This window comes from Lepus europaeus, chromosome 20 (assembly GCF_033115175.1).
Source record: "Lepus europaeus isolate LE1 chromosome 20, mLepTim1.pri, whole genome shotgun sequence".
In the NCBI taxonomy this organism is placed as follows: Eukaryota; Metazoa; Chordata; class Mammalia; order Lagomorpha; family Leporidae; genus Lepus; species Lepus europaeus.
In genome coordinates, this window is record NC_084846.1 from 14,884,584 (window position 1) to 14,897,513 (window position 12,930).

The following is a 12,930-nucleotide window of genomic DNA, read 5'->3' on the forward strand; positions in this document are numbered from 1 at the left end:
GTTTCTGAAGAGAAGTCAGCTGTGAGTCTAATTGGAGATCCTCTGAGAGTAATCTGGCATTTCTCTCTTGCACATTTTAGGATCTTTTCTTTGGGTTTCACTGTGGTGAGTTTGATTACGACGTACCGTGGTGAGGATCTCTTTTGGTCATGTTTATTAGGGGTTCTATGAGCTTCCTGTATTAGGATGTCTCTGTCTTTCTCCAAACCTGGGAAATTTCCTGCTAGTATCTCACTAAAAAGGCCTTCTAATCCTTTCTCTCTCTCCATGCCTTCAGGTACTCCTAGAACCCGAATGTTGGGTTTTTTAAGAGTATCCTGTAGATTCCTGACAGTATTTTTTAGATTTCTGATTTCTTCTTCTTTTCTTTGATTTGATTGTTTCCTTTCTGTTCTCTGTCTTCTAAGTCTGATATTCTCTCTTCTGCTTCACCCATTCTGTTTTTAAGACTCTCTAATGTGTTTGTCATTTGATCTATTGAATTCTTCATTTCATTATGATTTCTTGTCACTATCACCATTTCTTGTTCCACTAGTTGTTTCATTTCATTTTGATTCCTCCTTAATATTTCATTTTCACGAGAGAGATTTTCTATCTTGTCCATTAAGGATTTCTGTAGTTCAAGAATTTGTTTTTGAGAACTTCTTAATGTTCTTATCAATTTTTGGAGATCTGCTTCTTGTATTTCTTCAATCTCATCATCTTCATAATCTTGAATTGGGGTGTCTTTTTCATTTGGGGGTGTCATAGTGTCTTCCTTGTTCTTGTTAGCTTGGTTTTTGCGTTTGTTGTTTGGCATGTTGGAGATATTTGGTTTCTTCACTGTGGTGTTTTTTTTTTTGTTATACTATGGCTCTATATTAAGTGGACTGTCTGCTTTCAGTGGAGCCTTAGAGGCTTGAGATGAGTGTGGACTGAGAGCTGTGTTTGGTTCCTCAGGGCTGAGGGTGTGTCAAAGATGACACTCCCAGGTTAGGTGTGGTAAATCTCTCTCTTTTTTGATTCAAAAGGGAAGTAATTCCACACAGCTGAACGTAATTGGAGGTAGTTAGCAGGCAAATGATATACCCACAGGAGCCAGAGATCGGAAGCTCTTTCCCAAGTACCACACAGGGAATCTCTGCTGCCCGCAGTGTGGGCTCCAATTCTCCTGCAATCTCCCACTGGGTTGCCAAGTTAGATGCTAATCTCCTGTTATTTCACCCCTTCCCCCAGAGTCAGGTTTTTCTGCTAGGCTCAGGGCCGGTGCAGACCTGAGGTCGCCCTGCTTATGACGTATGTCCAAAATGGCACCTGCTCTTTGTTTTGCTCGCCTTTGAGAGGTGAGCAGAGAGAGAGAAACTTGTGTCCGTATCGGTCGCTTTTTTAAATTTTTTTCCTCTCTCTCTTCTAGTTAGCCTGGTGAACTTTTCCCCACGAAGTTTCAAGCCTCGTTCCCTCTAGCCTCCTCTTTCCGCTTGCCCGCTGGTGTCTTGGGCTATTGTGGTTCGGCTCACCTCGCGTTCCAGCGCTGGTGCATTGAGTCTGCTGCTGGTGTCCCGAACTTGGGCTCCCACGCTCTCCACGCAGGTACACTGTGAATCACTAGTTCTGGAAGAGTTTCCTATGCTGTTTCATCCCCTACTCTTCCTTGACCCTGCAGTATCTCCACTTATATTAACCTGTCTCTCTCTCCGGACTAATAGTGTGCTCCCTGCCTATTCCGCCATCTTGCCGCTCGCCCTCTGTTTTTTATTTTTTTAATCAGGATATAAGTGGATATGCTATTTGTGTAACCGAGACCCTACCTGGGATATCATATTTGAAAACTACCCTTACTAAATCAGACATCATAAGCCCACCATGAAGAGACAGTGTTGTATATCTTGTATGGAATGGATGTATTCAAAGCCTTTCTAGGAAACTGGACTAACTGTGCTCCACGGCTTACAGAGTCTCTGCCTCACAGGTGGTAAGGAGTATCACCTCCTCAAGGCCAAGCACTTTGACAGATATTGAGGAACTCAGTGATGGAGAAATTCACTCAGATAGAAAAATCTAGAGGAAAGAAACTTTTGGGCTCGGATTCCTAGACTCAGATTAGAAGAGAAAATTTGGCAGCATTCCAAAATATTCTACAGATAGATCAGTAGAAATACTTGGAGGCAGGGGGATGAAAATTATTATAATCCTTTTGGGGACACATTTGGCAACACCTAAGAAAGTTCCTATGCTCTGATCTTTAGACTCAGTAATTCCACTTATATGAGTTTACCATGAAGACAACCTCCAACATGGGAAAATATGTATGTACACATTCATTTACTGAAGTATTTCTTTCTCTTTCTTTCTTTCTTTTTTTTTTGACAGGCAGAGTGGATAGTGAGAGAGACAGAGAGAAAGGTCTTCCTTTGCCATTGGTTCACCCTCCATGGCCGCCGCGACTGGTGCGCTGCAGCCAGCGCACCGCGCTGATCTGATGGCAGGAGCCAGGTGCTTATCCTGGTCTCCCATGGGGTGCAGGGCCCAAGGACTTGAGCCATCCTCCACTGCACTCCTGGCCACAGCAGAGAGCTGGCCTGGAAGAGGGGCAACCGGGACAGAATCTGGTGCCCCGACTGGGACTAGAACCCGGTGTGCTGGCACCGCAAGGCGGAGGATTAGCCTAGTGAGCCGCGGTGCCGGCCTTACTGAAGTATTTCTAATTGCAAGATTTAGAACAATATAAATAAGGCAGTCCCTTCAAGACTTAGAACAATATAAATAAGGCAGTCCCTTCAAGACAAATATCATGTTTTCCCTGATTTGTGGTAACACACAGAAGACAGAAAATGTAATATATATGAGTGAAATTGACATTTTGAGACTTGATTATTGTTTATAGCCTTCATGTATACTCTTGAGGAACAGTGGTTTTTCTACTAACTACTTGTTGGATTCTTTATTTATTGGAGGGTTAAGCCTGTGATTATAAAGTAAATTGAAAGCATGGCATTGTAAAAATTAAAAGAAAAATAAGAAAGGAAAGTAGAGGAAAAGTGGGATTAAGGAAGGAGGGAGGGTAGGATTGGAAGTAACATTATACTCTTAAAACTGTATATATGAAATACATGAAATTTGCTCCCTTTATACAAACTTATAAAATAATTCTCAAATAGGGGAAATGTTAACCATTAACCAAATAATATAATGCTAGATTATAATGTTAACCACATAATCTCTATATACCCTGAATTTTTCCAGCATGTATAAATAAGGGAAAACAAGAATGTAAAAGAGATTCTATAGGATAGTATTTTACATGTGAACAAGGATGAAAATTTAGAAAATATACATGTTGGCAAAATTCTCACAAAATAAAACCAAAGAGGATAACATATAAACCAATGGGATTGGTTACCTATAGGCAGTGGACGTGGAAGAGTGGAATGATGAGAGAATGAGACAAGAGTAGAAGGAATGAGAGAGAAGAAGTGCCTCTCTGAGTAGATTTCTGCATAGGGTTTTGCATGGTTCTGATTTTTAGAATCATATTGATATGTCACAAGGTTAAAGAACACACCCCAACTCACTTATAAAATGAACTATGCAAAGTGGAAGTGCAAGATGGAATACAAACAGAACACCCCGATTTGTCACAAATGAATTAGATGAGGAAGTGAAGAACTCACCTGAGTAACTTTGAGAGATGGCATTTGTTCCTGCACACTATAAATCAAGACAAAAACACATTTATTGTACTGCACATTTATTGTACTCTAGGGAGTAAATGTACTTTTCATAGAATTATGGGTTAGAAATTTGGAAACTACTCTGAGGTTATGCTAGGATTAAGCAAAAGGTAAAAAACATAAAGGCTAATGATAGATTTCCTACTTTTAGAGAGAGGAATTAAAGAAAAGGGTAGGTTAGAATAAACTCCATGGAATGGTTAGATTTAGAAATATGAATCTGTTTTTTTAAAGATTTATTCTATTTATAAGCAGAATTACACAGAAAAGAGGGTTGGGAGAGAGAGAGAGAGAGAGAGACCTTCTATCCTCTGGTTCACTCTCCAAATGATTACAATGGCCAGGGCTGGGCTGGGCCAAAGTCAGGAGCCAGGAACTTCTTCTAGTTCTCCCCCATGCCTGCAGGGGCCCAAGCATTTGGGCCATTCTTCACTGCTTCCCTAGGTACATTAGCAGGGATCAGAAGTGGAGCAGCAGGGACTCAAATTGGCACTCATCCAAGGATGCCAGTGCTGCAGACTGCATCTTAACCTGCTGTGCCACAGTGCTGGCCCTGAATCGTGCTTTTTAGAAGCTTTGGAAAAGTGTTCCTTTTTTTGTATATATGTATGTAATCATGCAGATGTGTGCTTGTGTATGTGATAGATACAGGAAGGGATACAGATGTATGCATACATTTGCATTCCTCTGCATTTCCTGGCTAGGGCCACAAGTGGCAGCTTAACCTGCTGCACTTCAATGCCAGTTCCTTGCTATGTATTTTAAACTACATGTTAAAACCTCATTGGCATTCATAACATGTCAGGTTTTTTGATGGTTTTCTATTACTTATTTTTTTGTGTTAGTAAATTTTTCTTAAAATTACTGTACATGGAAGATCAGACTAGCTAGATAATGTTCCATTGTAACTCCTACATTTTCCACCAGATGTCACTAATGCTGTAATGTTCAAATTGAGCTGCATGTCTTCAGATTGTAAGACTAATATTCTTTTTTTTTCTTCATTTATTAAACTTTTATTTAATGAATACAAATTTTCAAAGTACAGCTTATGGGTTACAATGGCTTCCCCCCCTCCCATAACTTCCCTCCCACCCACAACCCTCCCCTTTCCCACTCCCTCTCCCCTTCCATTCACATCAAGATTCATTTTCAATTCTCTTTATATACAGAAGATCAGTTTAGTATGTATTTGGTAAAGATTTCAACAGTTTGCCCCCATATAGCAACACAAAATGAAAAAATACTGTTGGAGTACTAGTTATAGCATTAAATAAGAGTGTACAGCACATTAAAGACAGAGATCCTACATAATATTTTTTTTAAAAAAATAATTAATTTTCTATGCCATTTCCTATTTAACACCAGGTTTTTTTTTTTTCATTTCCAATTCTCTTTATATACAGAAGATCGATTCAGTATATAATTAGTAAAGATCTCATCAGTTTGTATTCAACTTTTTTTTTTTTTTTGACAGGCAGAGTGGACAGTGAGAGAGAGACAGAGAGAAAGGTCTTCCTTTTTGCCGTTGGTTCACCCTCCAATGGCCGCCACGGTAGTGCGCTGCGGCCGGCGCACCGTGCTGTTCCGATGGCAGGAGCCAGGTGCTTCTCCTGGTCTCCCATGGGGTGCAGGACCCAAGGACTTGGGCCATCCTCCACTGCACTCCCTAGCCACAGCAGAGAGCTGGCCTGGAACTTTATGGTTAGAAGTTCACATGGGGATTTCAGGGCTCAAACATATTAATGCATCAGATTAAAATCACTAAGTGTCTTTGGTTTGCTATGTCTTTTGTGTGAATTATTTCACTGAATTTCATGCTGTTGTGAGAAGTTGAATTGTGGGCTCCATGGGCATATCAGTTGTTCTATTGTTTAAAGTTGAGATGGACTATTGCTTCTGTCTTCAGTCAAGAAAGCCCATCCATGACTCCTCTCCCCAACTTCCATTACAGAAAAAATTGGAGGAATTCCTTTTTGGCTTAACTTGCAAATAATAATGTATTGTTCAAGTTTATTAATGTGTGAAATATATTTCAAGTTATTGTGCTCAGTGACTATAATCAAAATTTATGTTGTAATAAATATAGAATAAAAACTGCCCCCTCTATTTCAAATGTTATTTATATTTTCTAAAATCAGATCTTTAGAGATATTTCCATCCTAAATGGGTTACGTCTTTGAAAGCCAACAGTATTCAGTTTGGCTAGTACATCTATCAGTTACAATTCTGTTCTAGTCTGGCAAAAAGCTTGTAGCCCAGCAACCAGACCATTTAAAAATGGGTTGGGAGGTTGGAGCCATGGCTCACTTGGCTAATCCTCCACCTGCAGCACCGGCACACCAGGTTCTTGTCCCAGTTGGGGTGCCGGATTCTGTCCCGGTTGCTCCTTTTCCAATCCAGCTCTCTGCTGTGGCCCGGGAAGGCAGTGTAGGATAGCCCAAGTCCTTGGGCCCTGCACCCGCATGGGAGACCAGGAGGAAGCACCTGGTTCCTGGCTTCAGATCGCACAGCATGCTGGCCACAGCGCACCGGCTGTGGCGGCCAATTGGGGGGTGAACCAACAGAAAAGGAAGACTTTTCTCTCTGTCTCTCTCTGTCTCTCTCTCTCTCTCTCACTGTCTAACTCTGCCTGTCCAAAAAAAAGGGTTGGGAGAAAAAAGTCAGAGCTGACACTCTAGTAACTTTAGTTGTTTTGTGTTAACTCATTCCTTATTATTCTCTGCTACCATCTGATATATTTTTATAGGAGAGAAATGCAATATAATTATTTGTAGAGTCTACTTCAACTATGTTTATTTGCATCATTTTCTAGGCAAACATGTTTTCTTTTTTTTAAAAAAAGATTTTATTTATTTATTTGAGAGGTAGAGATATAGACAGAGAGAGGGAGAGACAAAGAGAAAGCTCTTCCATCCATTAGTTCACTCCCCAAATTGCTGCAATGGCTGGAGCTGGGCTGATCTGAAGCCAGGAGCTGGGAGCTTCTTAGGGTTCTCCCATGTGGATGCAGGGACCCAAGCACTTGGGCCATTTTCCACTATTTTCCTAGGCCATAAGCAGAGAGCTGGATCAGAAGAGGAACAGCTAGGATATGAACTGGCACCCATATGGGATACTGGCACAGCAAGTGGAGGCATGGCCTACTATGCCATAGCACTGGCCCTGGCAAGTTTTCACAAACAGACTTAGAGCAGACCAAAATCTTTAAAATTTAAGAGCTTTTTCTTTTATCAATTAGAAAGGTAGAGAGACAGGAAGACAGGGACAAATGGGTAACATGATCTCTCATCTATTGATTCATTTCCCAAATGTCTTCAGCAGCCAGGGCTTGGTCAAGCTGAAGTCAGGAGCTAGGAACTCAGTGTAAGTATCCCACATGGATGGCCGAAACCCAAGTATTTGAACCATTATCTGCCTCCCATAGTGCACATTAGCAGTAGATTGGAATCAAGAATGGAGCTGGGTCTCAAATCCCAGGACTGCCGTGTGGGATACTGGCATCCTAACCACTGAGCCAAACAACTTCCCACAAAATCTTTATGGTCTTGGAATTTTATCTGTGCATCAAAAGGCCTCTAAATACAAAATGAACCACATCTACTCCATTTTGATGCAAAGGAAATATCTTGAACATCTTTGAAAACTGTCTAGACATGGCCTATATTAGTGGGTGCCTTGGGTCATGGGTATGAATTTACTTTCAGAAAGGGCAGACTCACCTTCCAAGTATAGAAATTAGTTGTTTTGAAGATATGTTGATTCTGTGATGGCCAAAATATTTCTACAAAACAGCTTTTGGATTGTGTATTTGCAATGATTAATAGCCAGCATAGCTGTGTAAAACAGGCTGTGAGCATAGAGCTTCCAGATCTGGAAAAGGAGCTTCATGGGTATGAAACATCTCCTGTGCCAGGTGCCAGTGAGGTGCTCACACCTGTTCAGTGAGCTTTTGAGTGAATACAGGTTGTATTGGTGGGGAAGTGGGAGACTTGGGCCACATGCTGTTTTGGAAAGATTCCTTTGCTGCTTGAGATAGAGTGAGAATGAATGTGGAGAAAGAAGGCTCCAGTACCATTTTCTGATATCAAGATTGGAATGTAAACTCGAATAGTGGAGCATCATGTTTCCTCCCCACGTTTGCCTGTTTGTTCTTCTCTCAGCACAGAGAGAAGCTGTCCTTGTTTAAGGGTATTTGAGGTAGCCTCCAGACAGGGAATTTAAGACATTTTTTTCTAATCATTGATACTTAAACAGATAAGTGTTCATATGTATTCAGAAAGATGTATACCTAAAGTATTTTGGCCCATTGCTGTAAGCAAAAGGTTTCAAAAGTACACCATGAATATCTTAATACATCAGGACTCGATGGTGATAGGCTGATATAGAAAAATCATGGAGGAGGATTGGGAAGAAATACCAACACCCACAGGACTCCACCAGTAATCAGAGGTGAGCCAGGGTGGGCTGTTCATCCCTGTGGGAAGTCTGCATGCTCCTAGGACTGTTGCCTTCTCCATGTCTAAGCCCTGCATCTTTCTGCTGTTAAGTCCCTCTTAAACTGCTGGTGAGCATTCTAAACTGAGAATCCATTCCTATTCTAGTACTTTTCTCTAATTATGTTCAGTTATGTTGTCTAAACTAGCTCACCAGACTCCCTGAAGCAATTGCAAAGTCTGGATAGATAACATAAAAATGTTCCACTTTTTCCTCCACACATGAAAAATCAACAGATGTAGAATTTTCAATTCCTTTGTTCCTGTTTCATACAAGTGGTTCAGTCTCAGGCAGAGAGTCTTCCTTGGATACCTGAATCCTTCTAACTGCCTCTGTATCCTGGGTTGTCTTTCACAGGGATGGACATGGCTTCTGTGGTTCATTTGAAATTAAGTCAATTCAAATCCCTACTTTTGGTCAGCTCTCCAAGAGATTAGTAGTCAGAAAGGAAACTACAGTTCTGCTGCAAAAGTTGTCACAAACAAAATCATGGAAATGACTCTTGTCAACCAAAGGGAATAGTATACAACTTAAAGGTTCCTGTATTGTAGCTGGCAAAGACCAGAGCACATCTGGATCCCAGCTGCATGGAAGACCAGTCCATCACACCAGTGCAAGAGTACACAGCCATAAGGAAGGAAGGAGGAGAGTGGGAGAGAGCAAAGGAGAGAGAGTGAGAAGTATCATTATGTTCTTAAAACTGTATATGAAATGCATGAAATCTGTTCCATTTATATACATTAAAAAAAGAAAAAATGGAGTGCACAGCTGGTGAGTCTCTATTTCCTGACTCCAAATTGCCTGTTAGCAATTGTGCTCCCACAAACCCATGTGTGTGAGTTTCCATGTGTGTGTTGTTTTTGGTGGCATTGTTGGTGCTTCTGGGAAACTCCTCATTTATGTCACTGTTTTTGTCAGTGAGCACTGGAGACATTATTCTTTCTTGTGTTTTCATGTCCTCATGTTTAGTGTTGAATGCTTTCAGCACCTCAGTGCAAGTTGGGGTACATCTAGAGAAAGCTTCTGAAGTTTCTCCAGGTATGTCCTCATCAGGAGTGAACTAAAATTCACTCTTTTCTCTGAAAATAGGAGGAATGGAATACCGACTGCCATCCTTCTCCCTCAGCACTGTTGTAACTTAATAGATGATTTTCTGTTTATTTACTTCTAGTAATTTCATCGCCCTGCCACAGCCTTGTCATTCTTGCCTAGAGAGATCAAATAGGTCTCAACTGGCAAGTAACTGATGCTAATCAATAATTTAAAAAAACTTACAAGGATACAGGAATGATCAGTGAATCAATGTTAACTCTTGTCAAGAAATAACAGAATAATTCCATTGCTCTGTAAAACATTAATGAGATTCTAGATGCCACGGGTTAGTCAAAAGTTATTTCAAAAGGTTGGTCCATTAAAAAGAGAGATCTAGGCCAGTGCCGTAGCTCAACAGGCTAATCCTCCACCTAGTGATGCCAGCACACCGGGTTCTAGTCCCGGTCGGGGTGCCGGATTCTATCCCGGTTGACCCTCTTCCAGGCCAGCTCTCTGCTGTGGCCCAGGAAGGCAGTGTAGGATGGCCCAAGTGCTTAGGCCCTGCACCTGCATGGGAGACCAGGAGAAGCACCTGGCTCCTGGCTTCAGATCAGCGCGGTGCACCGGCCACAGCACGCTGGCCGTGGCAGCCATTGGAGGGTGAACCAATGGCAAAGGAAGACCTTTCTCCCTCTCTCTCACTGTCCACTCTGCCTGTCAAAAAAAAAGATCTTGAGAACCAGGTAAAGAGACCCAGGTAGCCCACACATTGGAGCATAATTGTCTTTTATTATTCTCTTTTACTTCTTAGAATCTGATCATGAATCTAGGAAGAATAGCTGCCAGCGGGGGAGGGTTGGGAGTGAGGGTAGAGCCAAGAGCAGCAGGTGCAGCAAACTTTGCATTTTTTTTGTTCTCATTTTAACTTTTATAAGATAAAGTAAATATATAGACACATACAAAACATCAAACAACAAAAAGTAAATTCTCCACCTGGCTGTTTTCCCACACTTCCCACTTCTACTCTAGCTCCCTATTTTAAAGCCTCTTCTGTTATGTTGGTGGTTATTGTATTTTTTAATCATATGCTAATACTCCCACTTCTTGGCTTTCAATGCAGTTAGGGCCTTAGTGAGTTTTGTGATCTGCACAGAACACTACATTGTAATTTATAAACACTGGAAATTGATTTGGCTCATGGTCCTGTGTGAGATCAGATCTGATGAAGGCCTTCTTGCTGTGTCATAAAATGACAACTAATAGAAGGGCAAAAGAGCACAAAGGAACATGTGAGAGACAGCAAAAGGCCTGCTCTACTCTTTTAAAAAGATTTATTAATTTATGTTAAAGGCAGAGGGACAGAGAAAGATCTTTCATCTCCTGGTTCACTGCCAAAATGGCCACAACAGCAAGGTGTGGGCCACACTAAATCCTGGAGCTGAGAACTCCATTCTGATTCTTCATGTGGTTGGCAGTGGACCAAGTACTTCAGCCATGATTTGATAACTTCTCAGGTGCGTTAGCAAGGAGTTGGAGTGGAAGTGAAGCAGCTGTGACTCAAGCCACCACTCCAAATATGGAATGTCAGCATCACAAGCAGTAGGTGAAGTGCTGTGTCACAGTACTGGCCCTCCTAACTCACTTTCCTTTCAAACCAATTCCTTGGATAATGAACCCACTCCTGAGTAAAGGACATTAATCCAGTCATAAATGCAGAAGCTTCATGATGACAATACTCCCAATGGACCTTACCTCCCAACACTGCTGCACTGGGGGTTGAGTTTCTAGCACAAGACTTTGGGAAACAAATTCAGAAAACTATAGCAGTTGGAATCTACTGAAAGAAGAGATAGTTTGGCCACATTTCCACCATTTCCATGTCTATCTACACCTATGACTTCCGAGTCATATTGTTTGGGTCTTCTGGTGTTTATCTTTGCAATTTTAAAAAATATGTTAAAATTGTATATTTTGTTGTCTGTTTTAGTAAACACATTTGTGTGACATTACCTGCCATATCTCTCTACTACTTTAACATTTATGTTGTATTATTTTTAGATACATACTTCTATTGCTTTTACTCTCAATCAGAGTTATTATTGTCTGTCATGTTTTATTTGTATGCTGTCTGGGCAAACAGAAATAGCATTTACATTATTCCAATTATTAAATTTCCCCATACTCATGGACTGCCTAGCATGGGTTTACCAGTTGAGGGAAATATGTTTGTGAAGTGTTAGATCAAATGGGATTCCTTAAGCTTAGCCTTCAATTCCTCAAGAAATTACTCATTTGGCTATTGGTGTGCTTAATTTCTAGGATCGTAAGCATAAAACATTAAATGTTTCTGATTGTCCTTAATTGTTTTTAGTCACTCATTCTTTCCCTTCTTGATTCTGGAAGTGTTAACTTTTTTTAAATATCAATTTTTCTTCTTTTCTTTTAGGTATCTGTTTTCCTCAGGAGTTAACTGTTGCATCTGTTTTCCTTGAATTTTCTCCCTTTGCCTCTTGTGTTATCCTGTTTTGCAGCTGAGTTGTTTTTTTTTCCCTTCATCTCTATGAATCATGGCAAAGAGTTTGTAATATTAGTACCACAGTTTTCTTCTGTGGTGTTAGAACTCTCCCTTTAATGAAAAGATGACAGTGCCTATGTACCTATTTAAGGTGCATTTAGATTTTTTTTTAATTTTATTTTTTATTTTTTATTTTTTTTGACAGGCAGAGTGGACAGTGAGAGAGAGACAGAGAGAAAGGTCTTCCTTTTGCCGTTGGTTCACCCTCCAATGGCCGCCACGGTAGCACGCTGTGGCCGGCGCACCACACTGATCTGATGGCAGGAGCCAGGTGCTTCTCCTGGTCTCCCATGGGGTACAGGGCCCAAGGACTTGGGCCATCCTCCACTGCACTCCCTGGCCACAGCAGAGAGCTGGCCTGGAAGAGGGGCAACCGGGACAGGATCGGTGCCCCGATCGGGACTAGAACCCGGTGTGCCAGCGCCGCAAGGTGGAGGATTAGCCTAGTGAGCCATGGCGCCGGCAGCATTTAGATTTTTTTTTTTAAATATGTATTTATTTGAAAGGCAGATTCACAAACACACACACACACATACACACACACAGAGTGGGGGGGAGAGAAAATGAAAGGGGAGGGAGAGAGAGAGAGAATCCTTACTTCATTCCTGAAGTGGCTGCAGCACCAGGGGCTTGGCCAGGCTGAAGCCAGGAGCTTGGAACTTCATATGGGTCTCCCACATGGATGCAAGAACCTAAGGACATGGGCCATCACCTGCTGCTTTCCCAGGAGCATTAGAAAGGAGGTGGATTGGAAGTGGAGCAGCTGAGGCTCAAACTGGCTCTCATATTGGATGATGGTGTTGCAGATGGCAGCTTAACTCACTGCACCATAACACCATCCCCAACATAAATATTTTGTACGTCACATATTTTACAGTTGTTTTAAATTTTTCAAATATTGTCTCAAAATTTTATTTATATACTTATTGTTATGGCACATTCTTATCTGGCACTCAGGGTTCCACTCATATCACTGAATTCAGTCTTTGTCCTGAGCTGGGTTCCTGAAAGGCTCAATATGACTTCCAGTCATGTTCAGTGGAGGGCAGAAAAGGGCACATAGACAATGCTTTCTGTCAGGATGTGGGATTGCATCACTTGGTGGAGCAAATATGA